Source organism: Pyrgilauda ruficollis, unplaced genomic scaffold (genome assembly GCF_017590135.1).
Source record: "Pyrgilauda ruficollis isolate IOZ18807 unplaced genomic scaffold, ASM1759013v1 scaffold77, whole genome shotgun sequence".
Taxonomy (NCBI): domain Eukaryota; kingdom Metazoa; phylum Chordata; class Aves; order Passeriformes; family Passeridae; genus Pyrgilauda; species Pyrgilauda ruficollis.
Window position 1 is genome coordinate 717121 of NW_024529599.1, and position 8339 is coordinate 725459.

Consider the following 8339-nt stretch of genomic DNA (forward strand, 5'->3'; position numbering starts at 1 on the left):
TTTGTGCAATCCTCTGACACATACACTTGTTTTCCAGCCAAGGTGTGCTTGCCTCAGCCTGTCAGCTTTACCTGGCTCCTCCTGAGGGCAGGACAGGCTCTGAGCAGGAGCCCACTAATCTGAGGTGACACCAGGCTGAATGCAGAGAGAGGCAGCCAAGGAAGCGGTGACCAAACATCTGTGCAGCAGGCAGCAGGGGCTGGCTCCCGAGGGAGCTGCAGGGGCCTGGGATAGCAGATGGAGAGTCTGATTGCATTTGCTGATAATGGATTAGGAGGCTTTTCTCGGATCTCCACTTTCTCCTGGTTAGCCAGTTCCTTGAGGGGCTCTGCAGGGAGGCGTTACAAGAGATTTATTAACAAGATGAAGTGCAAAGCCAGGAACAGCTACTCCTGCAAAATGCACTTCCCCTCTCGTGTGCACAGGCTGAAAGCCACCCCATGTGAGAGCACTCAGCATCCTTCTCCTCCAGCAGATCTGCTCCTTCCCTCCCAGCTGCTCTTTCAGCACAGCAATGGGAAAATGCTGCTGTCCTTCCTCAGCCACCCAGCAGCCTCCAAAAAGCCCTTATGTGCCAACAACAGCAAATATAAGTGATTTAAAAGCAAGGAAAAAGAACCTGTGGGGGTGTGTAGCTTGTCCTCAGCATCCCCTGCACTGTCACAGCCTTTCCCCAGGGCCAAACTGCTCCTGGCTGCTCTTGGCTACAGGGCACAGGCTCCCAGCTCTTCCTTGGGCTCAGGAGGAAACAGGAGCTCCAAAGGTGTCTGTGTGAGGAGAAAGACTGGGTTTAACACCTCCAGGGAGGTGTTGGAGCTGGGTCTGACTGTCAGGCCAGACTCTTGCACAGCTTCTGGAGAGGAACTGGATGCTCCCCTTAGCTTTTTCTGAGAAGAAGGATACAGAGCACACCATGTGTGGGAGCCTAACAGCACCTCAGAACCCTCAGAACCTCTCTATTCTGAGAGATTCACTGAAGGAGGAGGCACACAAAAAGCAAGGAAAATACAGGAGAGAGAGAAAAACAGGTGAGCACAGGGGTACAGGAACAGGAGCCTCCTGCTGTATGGTTATGTTTCACTACAAGTGAAATAAATTAGCTTTTTCTGAGAAGAAGGATACAGAGCACACCCTGTGTGGGAGCCTAACAGCCCCTCAGAACCCTTAGAACCTCTCTATTCTGAGAGATTCACCGAGTGCTAGGTCTGATCAGAGCAGTTGTGCTGCCTTTTAGCAGCTCCCTGAGAATTAACCCCTCGTCCTGGAACCTGATCTCCCTGAGGAGTGGTGTTGGACTGTCTGGTCCCTGAATACCACTGCAAAACCCCAGCACAGGCAATCCCCAGGGACAGAGCCCAACAAGCCCTGGATCTCCACCTGCTCATGGGATATCTGCAACAAATGAGGCTGCAGATGGAGGAGTTACACCAGGCTGCACAGGAGCTCTTCCTGTGTCTGTCAGACCCAAGGATGAAAAATGAATTCAGCAACTCAGCCACAATTCATCTCAGCTGGCTGAGGGCTGCCTTTGCAGCCTGGATCCAGGCACAGGCACCACTTAGCCCAGCCAATTTCCTGTGCTGATGCTTCACCCCAGACCCCAGCAGGACAGAGCCATTAATTACAGAGGCTGGAATTGTCTTTCCTGGAGATAAGGGGGAACCAAATGCGGCTTCAGGAGCTCTACGTGCCCAACAGGGGAATGAACTCTGCCAGCAATGCTGCTAAAGCCAGCCTTGCTGGGATGACACCAGTGCTGTGTGCTCAGCCAGCCCAGACACAGGTCTGGCTTGGGTGGAATACAATTCCTTGGGAAACAGAGATGCTGCCATGCTCAGGGTTTAATTGCCAGGAGAAGGCAGTGAGAAGAGGCTTCTGTCTTGGTTTGAACAGACAGGTGTCTGCCAAGGAAGGCAGGAGCCTCCTGTGAAATGGAAAATGTAAACCCCCTCCCTCTTAATTTTGAATTAATTAATTTTGAAATTAATTTTGAAATTAAGGGGCTCTCGAGCAAAGATATGGGAGCAGAAAAAGATATGGGAGCAGTTCTTTACTAGGAAAATTAAAAATACAAATGCAATAGTACAAACAACAACAAAAACAAAAAAACCCACACTGCCAGAGTCAGAACATGCCCTGAGCCCTGTGTGTCAGGGTGGTGGCACAGTCCCATCCCATGGGGGCTCAGCCCTCCTGCAGTGCCAGCTGTGCTTCTGCTGGAGCAGGGATCCTGCACAAGGCTGCAGTTTTCCTCTGCAGCTCCAGGGCTGCTGGAGATGGGCCTGCTCTCCCTCTGGGAATGCAGGGCAGGAGAAAGCTGCTCCTTTGGGAATGCAGTGGGCAAAGGCTGCTGTGCTGTTCCAGGCTCAGATTGTATCCAGGTATCATCCCATCTCCCCATGGGATGCTGGAATTTGATCAGCCCTGCAGGGACACTCCCTGGCCATGGACAGCAGAGATCTGCTGGAGGGAGGATTGGCTGTGGGAGAGATAAAGAAAACTAGCAAGTGAACAGCAGAGAACTGCCCCAGCTCTGACAGAAGGTGACAGAACACACACCCCAGCACATCTTGCATATCCGACCTAACACATCCTCAAATGCCCAATCAGAGCAGTATTGTGTCCACTGATCCCCTTCCAGCCAGCCATTAACTCCTCCCCAAAGCCACAACATCTCCCCATCCTTTCTCTGCTCTTCTTATACTTTCCCTCTCCAAACACGTCCTCCCACAGCTGGGAGGATTTGCTCCAGAATCCAGCAGAGAACAGGTCAGCCCCACAGCTCTTCCAGCTCCTCCCTTGGTGTCCCCCCTGAGCTGACCCCAAGTCCAGGACGTGCAGTCTCCACAACCCTTCAGACAGGGACAGCAGCTCCTGCTGGCTCTCAGCTGGAGCAAGGAGCTACCTTCACACACCTGGATGCTGCTGCAGCTGCATTTGCTCCTCACAGGGCTCCAGCTGCTCTCCCAGCCCAGCAGCAATTCCTGCTCTGTGTCCTGCCACAGCAGAACAGGACTGTTCACACTCAGAGCCTCAAAGCAAACAACATCACTTCATTCCTTTCCTTTTGCTCTGCACAAAACACACTACAGAGAGCTCAATTACAAACTAAACCCATCTTCCACTTCTGCTGTGCCATACCAAACAACGTATTAATGAAAAACAATTATAATTATTGACACAGAGGTAACTTCAGAAACTCCACCAGAGCAGCTCATGTTTGGGAGCAGCTGTGTCCACAAACCATCCCGTTCTGGGCACTTGAGGAGGATGCAGGACACCCTTTGCACACACCCAGGACAAACACAACCTGCCTTCACTCAGCCTCTTCCTGTTTTCCAGTACTGAGGAATTGGCTCACATCCCTCAGCACAAGGTCTAAGAGCCCTTCTGCTATTTCTGTGGTCATTAATTATGACAACTGGGTCTCTATCAGGGTTTTACAAGCTGGAAGGTACAACAGCTAATTAACATTGTGCTCTTGGTCCCCACAACCTCCCAGCTGAGCCACAGCTCTGCCAAAAGACTTGCTGGGGAGAAGGAAGGGGGAGACAGGAAAAAAATATAAAGAAAGACAGAAAATAATCTTGGCTCCCAGCCCAAACCTTTCTCTTTTTAAGATGCATTTCAAGAATCTGCTGGCTGGTAACCTCCCTGAGTTACAAGGGAGGCTGCTTGTCAAGAGCTGACCTGAGCTGGAGTTAATTGGGAGCCAGCTGGAACGAGATCCAAAGGACACCTTGGGGAGGCTCCGTGGAGGGTGGCAGAGGGTGGGATCAGCCACCACGCGAGCAGAGAGCACCCTCTGCAGCCACAGGCACAGCCTGGACCTGCAGTGGGCTCTGGGTTTGGGTTGGAGAGCCCCGGGCTGTTCACAGCTCCAGGCAGCTCCCAGGACAGCGCTGCTGAGAGGGATTTACAAACTGGATTAGCTGGGAGCAAGCAGCTGCTAATCCCAGCTCCTCCTCTGAGGCTGCTTTTTGCCTTAGGCACAACCGCTGCCTTTCTGCTTCAAAATTCTCCTTTCTGCAATATTTATTTCCTGCATGAAGTTGTTTTTTTGGGGGAAAGGAATGTATTAATAGAGGAAAAACAAATCAAATATTCTCCAGCAATACTTTCCAGTAGAAAATATTGACCAGTTTCCACATCTAAGTATTATCGATATCTTAAGCCTTTAATTCCACCAGAAACAAAACAAGTCCATTTGAGAGTTTCAGTCAATGACTTGGGAACATTATCATTCTTGCAAAATGTAGCCCTTCAGGAAAATATTGACCATCAAACTACACTTTCAGCTGTTTAAAACTACCCAGGGCATTTCCACTCCTTTATTCCACAGCCTGAGCACCTGTCACGGCTTCACACCAGCTGAAAAGAACTTTAATTTTTAATGCAGCAACATGACCTTTCTTTCCCCTGCAAATGAAGTGACACATGTTCACACAGGGGAAAACCACACCACACCACGACACGCTGTGAGTTCAAGAGGCAGTGAAGACACAGAGAGCTCTTTCTGTGCTCTGCACAGGGCTAGCTCACAGGTTCATCCTCACAGACAAGCAGAACCCGAGCTTTGCTGATCCCTCAGTGTTGCTACCTATCAACACATCATCATTTCAGAACTCCTGGTTGCCTGAATATGAAAAATAATCCTCTTGTTTTTTCTCCTACATATTTTAGCACTCCCCTCTGCTTCTCACCTGCCTTGTTACCAACCTCTCCTGACCACAGGTTGCTGCAGCCTTGGGCTCCCTCACAAACTAAAATCTTTGGCTTTGATCCTGCAGTGAATGCAGACCCACAGTGAGGGTGAGGGTGTTGGAAAGCCAAGAAAGACCATCTATATTTTTTTTTCCCCCACAGTTCAGACTGGGGTGTTTAAAACTGCCCAGTTTATGCCCTCAGAACCCTTTCACCAGTCCAGTCACCAATGCCAAGCAAAACGTCCCCTGCCTGGTGAAAGGAAAAGCTCATTATGGGTAATAAAGTGTCTGGTTGTCCATGGCCTTGTGCCAGCCCAGGAATGCATCCCTGAGCCTGGAGTTCCATCCACAGCAGACCCACTGGGCTCCCCAAGCACACCTGAGGCAGTGCCACCCCCCCAGGGCACAGGGTACCCCAACAAGCACCTTCACTACCAGCATTACTAACTCTGTCCCTCAGCACAAAGGTGTTTCATCCAGGAAAGAAGAAGTCTTGAACACTAACTTTTCAGCCGTGAAGCATTTCAAGCCATCCTCCCCTTGCAATCCCCACCACTAGTGGTTTGTTTGCTGCACAACATCATAAACATTTCTACCAGCTAGCAAACCTAAAATCCAATTGCTTTCTGCATGAAGTAAAGCCCAGTGTGCACAATGCCCTCTCCTTCCCTTGGAGTCATTTTCCTTCCTGTTGTTCTGCTCCCATATCTTTGCCTGAGAACCCTTTAATTTCAAAATTGTAATAATTAAGAGGGAGGGGGTTTACATTTTCTGTGTCAAGGGAGGCTCCTGCCATCCTTGGCAGACACCACTCTGTTCAAACCAAGACACGTGAGTCTGTGGAGCTGGGAGCGTGGGCAGGGACAGTCCCACACTGATCCCAGTGAACGCCCGTGGGTCTCAGCCCTGTCCCTGTCCCTGCCTCTCCCTGCCAAGGGCAGCGCTTCGTGTCTCACTGACACGTGTGACAATCAGCAGAATTAGGCTCTTGTGAAGTATAATTATTATAATTATTCATAAATGTCATCAAGATGTGCCTGTGACCGCCACTCTCTTTCACTTGCAGCGGGGTAAGGGTGGCAGATGAACACAAGCACTGGAACACTCATTTTTCAGGCTCACTCGTGTCCTATTTTCTCCAAAATTTCCAATTGCAGCAGAGGTGCCTGTTAAATCCCTGCCCTGCAGGGAGGAAGAGCAGCCTCTTCCATGGCTGGGTCACCTACACACAGAGAAAACACTGAGATGGGAGCAGCAGCTGAACCTGTTGGGTGTGCCTGTGCCAGGCTGAGCACAGTGACACCACAGTTGTGTATTTTTTACAGATATTTTATAGGAATAAGTATAATGGGAAGAAAGGCAGTTTAAGAAGTTTGGCAAATTTTAAATGAGCATTTGGGTGAGGGAAAAGGCTGAGCACTCCCTGCTGTGCTTTCCTCCATCAGTCACACACTGGGAACAGAGCAGGGACACTCCAGCAGCTTCTGATTCTTTCCACTCCTCTGCTTTCAGCCCACAAAACTCAGCTCAGAGGAGTTTCCAGCTGAGGAAACACCTCCTCAGCACCATCACCAGCTCCAGAACTGTGAAACAAATGCTCTGTCAGTCACAATTTTGTGAGCACAAAACAAATAAGTGATGTATGGTGGCAAAGCTCCTTTCAACAGCTGATTACACAGATAATAACCTGTTTGGTTTTAGGTGTTGTAGGTTTTTTTTTTTAACACAGATTAATAATCATAAACTCAGCAGGTCAGGCATTACCACAAGACGAGTGGCTCTGACAACAAGCACTGCATTTAGAAAGGATGCTTAATTGAAGCTAATTTCACTAAGTGACCTTAAATAGCAATTTCCTTTTCATATGACAGAATGACTATTTTTTTTTCATTTAAGGCACGAACCTTCTATTTTTTCCTCCCTTCATGATCAACTTTGAAGTGCAAACTCCTGAATGTCCTTTTATCCAAGACTCAAAGGGCTGTGCACAGCAGAAGTTAACCTGCAAGGTTCTTTTCTATTTGTTCACATAAAAGAGTCAGGTATTGAATACAGATTCTTTCCCTCAGAAATCAGAATGCCAAGGCCATCCAAAGATAACACTGGTGAAACCACAGTGGATTTTGGCCCATCTGCAAATTACTAAATCTCGAGGGAACTGCAGCAGGCAGAATTCATCTCCACTGGCCTCCTCCTTGTTACCCTGAGCATCTTCACCTGTGCAATTGAATTATTTAATGTATTACCCAGGCAAATGAGAGGCAGCAGAGCTGCTCCCTCCATTCCCCTCAGTTGCAGGATGGAGGCTGCACTAAATCCTGACTTTGAGCCTGGACAAAGCCCTCCACAGCCACATTTAAATTCAGATAAACGGGACACAAGCACTCCACGACTCTGATAGATTTTCTGAAGTCTTTCAGACCGGACCACTTGAGTTAAAAGGAAAGTAACTGAAACCGTGGGAAAGGATACTGGGAAAGGGAACAAACAAACAAAAAAAAAAAAAAAAAGCCTCAAACCAACATTTAGACGCTTCTCAACAGCAGTATGGGTTTCCTTAGGATGGGCTCTCAAACAGGACAAGGGAACAGGCTAAGGCTGAAGCAGCCACTGGTTTCCCTGAGACACTTCACTGGTGTGTCTAAACCAGAGCGAAGCCTTTCCAAAGGACTACTCAGCCCTAAACCAACCACTTCATTTCCCTAAGCTGGCTCTTACAAAGCACTTCCCAAGCCATCGGTTCAGAATGCGTCTCTAAAACAGTGACAAGAGCAACTTAACGAGCCTATTAACAAAAACAATGTCTGTAATTCGCTTTTATTTGCGTGCCTGTGACCATGAAAGGAAGAGTCAGTACACTCACTGGAAATCAGAGTTCCATTAGGGATAATCATTGTGTGAGCCTGCTCCCAATTACCACCAATTCCAACCCAAGGACACCTTTTAAAGGTAAAAAAGTTGCCATCATTTAGACTTCTGCACAGTTTCAAAATGTAAATAAAAGAGAAAGGAGAGCTTGGAGGAAGACTCAGCAGCTGAGATAACCAACTTAACAGAGGCAGTATGAACTAAATAGAAATCTCAATTTCTAATGCACGAACTCAATTGAACAAAGCACCCCCTTCATGTGCCCACTAATTCTCACTTCCAGATTTGCTCTTTATTGCATTTTAAGGATGTTTTCCCCACTCTTACTGGTGCTTCTCTGTGGTACTAACTCAACCTCTGAAAATAAATTTATCAAGGCACCATTCTGATTTTATCCATGAAAATCATGAGTCTCAATCTTGCTTTTGAACCAGCACGGTCATATCAGAAGGGCAAGGTCCTTGTGAAGCAGCATCCCAGTTCAGCTCCATCTCTAAATCATCCCATCTTTTATTATTTCTGCCTGCATGTTAGACAGGGATCAAGGAAAACATGGTATTAACTGCTGCTGCCATTTAATTAACATTTGTGGGTCTCCAAGGAAAACAGAGGTGTGGATAAAGCCTTCAAACACACATTTCACCAGGAAAATTAATGGTTGTGATGGTAAGGTCGTGCCTTGACTAACACACTTGCACAGTTTGGGTCCAAGGTGGGAATTGTGGCTCCTGGCATGGTGCTGAACATTGCATTTCCTATTTATAC